The sequence below is a fragment of the Leuresthes tenuis genome, unplaced genomic scaffold, assembly GCF_036924035.1.
Source record: "Leuresthes tenuis unplaced genomic scaffold, fLeuTen1.0.hap1 SCAF_22, whole genome shotgun sequence".
Taxonomy (NCBI): Eukaryota; Metazoa; Chordata; class Actinopteri; order Atheriniformes; family Atherinopsidae; genus Leuresthes; species Leuresthes tenuis.
Window position 1 is genome coordinate 7,038,483 of NW_027325376.1, and position 2,887 is coordinate 7,041,369.

Genomic DNA, 2,887 nt, shown 5'->3' on the forward strand with positions numbered 1-2,887 from the left:
ACATGTGCCACCCTTATCCCAGTCTGTGCAGCTGCCTGTCCCCCCCTTCTAAAACTTTCTAGACACGCCCCTGTGAATCACGCCCCGAGGAACTCAAGAAAATTTCAGGACTGCAGAACTTGTGTGAGAACTGCTTAAGTTCAAACTAAACCTTAGCTATTGTTAGGGGAAAAGTTATCCCAATGCTAAGGCTGCGAGGAGAAAACAAACACTCAGTCCTGTGGGGGCTCTTGATGTGTTGTGCTGCCAAAATCCAAAATAAATGCAACAATGAACAAAATGGCGCCATAAAGAAAATAAATATGCCAATAATTTACACAATAATTAATGTAGAAAATACGACATCAATGGATATTTGTCCTTTGCTTTTCAACAGTATTGATTTAAATGTGTGTTAATGCCGCTGTTTATTTACATTAATTAACCCATTTATTTCTTTATTACACTTTCTTTGCACATTTTCCCAACTTCTTGCCCTTTAGGTATTTATTTCCTTTTCTATTTTCATTTTACAAAGTATTTTTAATTATTTTTATTTTTAATTCTTTTCCTAAATATCTTTATTTCTGTGCTTCCTTTCCACATCTGTCCCCATGCATTTCTACTTCATCATACATGAATGGGGTCCGTGTTTCAAAGTGTGTCCTCACATTGCATCATGTTGGGAAAAGTTCTGTTTTCGGTAGCAGAGCAGAGTTAACTTGTGGTGTGAACAATTGCCTAAAAGCAGGTATGTAGCGTACTGTTTTTATTCTAACTTTATTCTTAAACCATCGTATCTTAAGCTATCTTAAGTTAGGGACTGACAGAGCACAAGCTGCCACTGTCTGTTGAATTAAGAAGCTAGTTGGTTTCTGTGTCAGTTGCACATTTACTCAATCAAGCTAATGTATGAGAAGCTAATCCCCGTGGCAACAAAACTTGAATAAATGTGACACTTACCAGATAAAAGAAGCTGATTTTCTGACTGCAGTCTGTAAATGTTTCTTTGTGGTCTTCAGGTAACTTTGAGTTTGTTGATGTGGTGAAGTGTAAAGCCTCAGAGGCAGCTGAAACATGTTTGAAAGTAATCAACACTTTCAAAATGGCCCATTCTGGAACCCAGTGATGGAAATTCAACCAGAGGACTACACAACTTGTTGCCACGGTAACCGTTAGTGGAACTGTATGAACATGTATAGTTGTACCAAAACCCATTAATTTAACTTTTAGTGGTGAAGAAAGAAACAACGCGGGAAAAGTGTTCGTTTGTTATGTGGTTTGAAGTAATTTGGATCATGAAGATATGAAGAAATGCAGATTTTATTCCAACAGGAACAAATTCAACTTTAGCATAAAACAGCTTTGTTGTTTAACTTTGGCCTAATGAATGTCATCCTGTTGTGTCGTCCCGGTGAGTCATTTGACCATGTAGTTTTGTTGTGTTGTTTGACAGTGTTATTTGGTTTTGTTTTGTTCAGCATGTCTTTGGCACAAGTTAAACCTCTGGATACTAAATCCTGCCTTGGAAAGTTGTAGTTCTTCTTCTGTGAGTAGATGGATGCTCATAAAGACTCCACTTTCTCTTTACAGTCTCACATCAAAATTCATCACTAAATCCACCATTTTATATCTCAGAATCATCACTTGAGTCCGTCTATCTCTTCCTGACAATGTAGCACTGCACTGGAGTCCCATCTGGGTTATCCAGCAAAGCCTTCAGGCTTCAGTACATCCAAAACTCTGCCATCACCTAAACCTCACCCTGGCAGCACATTTAGCCAGCCTTTACTCACATTCAGTAGCTTCCAATCAAGTTTCCAATGCATCACAAAATCCTCCTTTTCATCTGTGGATCCCTCCATGAACTTGCTCCTCGGTACATCTGAAACTATTTCCCCTGACACCTCCGGTCCTCTGACACCGCTCTCCGTTCCTCACACCAGACTGAACCCTTACAGAGCACCTCATTCATGGACATTTAAAAAAAACAAAACTCCTCATACACCATCTATTAATCAAAGCTTTCAATCTAACACAACTCTGCTTCCCAACCAGATTTAATCAGTTGTTGTTGGTCATTTCGTCCTTTCTACAAAGCGTGCGTGGGTTATTATGATAATTTAAGTTTTTAATGATATTTGTTTTCTGAAGAAGTTGAGTAAACTATAAAAAAGAGAGAAAGTATAGTGTATTAATGGACAACGCGTGATCAAATGTGATCAAATTCTAGAAATGACCTGTGGGGGGCAGCAGATCACCATACCGACGTCTAGTTCGAAAAGGCATCTGGCAACACTGTCACCATAGAAACAGTTCCCTTTACTTCCGGGTTACGTTGCCTCCTCATGATCACAAACATACATGTGTTAGCTGAACCTCGCCTCAGCAGCTGATGGACATATAACACAGAGAAATTGATAATGATTGAGAAATTTAATTATTTTGAATCACAGCCATTAAAAGAAAAATTAAGTTAAACAAATAATTTTTAAAAAAAAAACAGAAAACAAAGGATTAATATTTGATTACAGTCCCATTTCTGGCTTAACGTGTCCCGGGATGCCAGGATAGGTTGTTTCTTTGAAGGCTTAGATCTGGCACCCTAGAAAAAGCAACTCAGCTCAGGTATGGTGTCTCAGAAGGGTCCAAGGTGGGTTCTGAGTTTTCTTCTTGAGGTAAACTTAGGTCTCTGTCGTTGGTCCAGTAAAGTTGCCAGTTCTGTGCACAAAGTCCACCGGCCAAATGTGGCTCACAGGAGACATTAAGGTTGATTTATGAATGACTTTGCTTGTGTTTGGTTAGTGCTGTCGCCTCATAGTCAGAAGGTTTTCTTCTCATATCCTTCCCGTCATCCTGGACAGTAAGAAGTAGGAATGGAAAAGGGATGGATGGATGACATCTATCA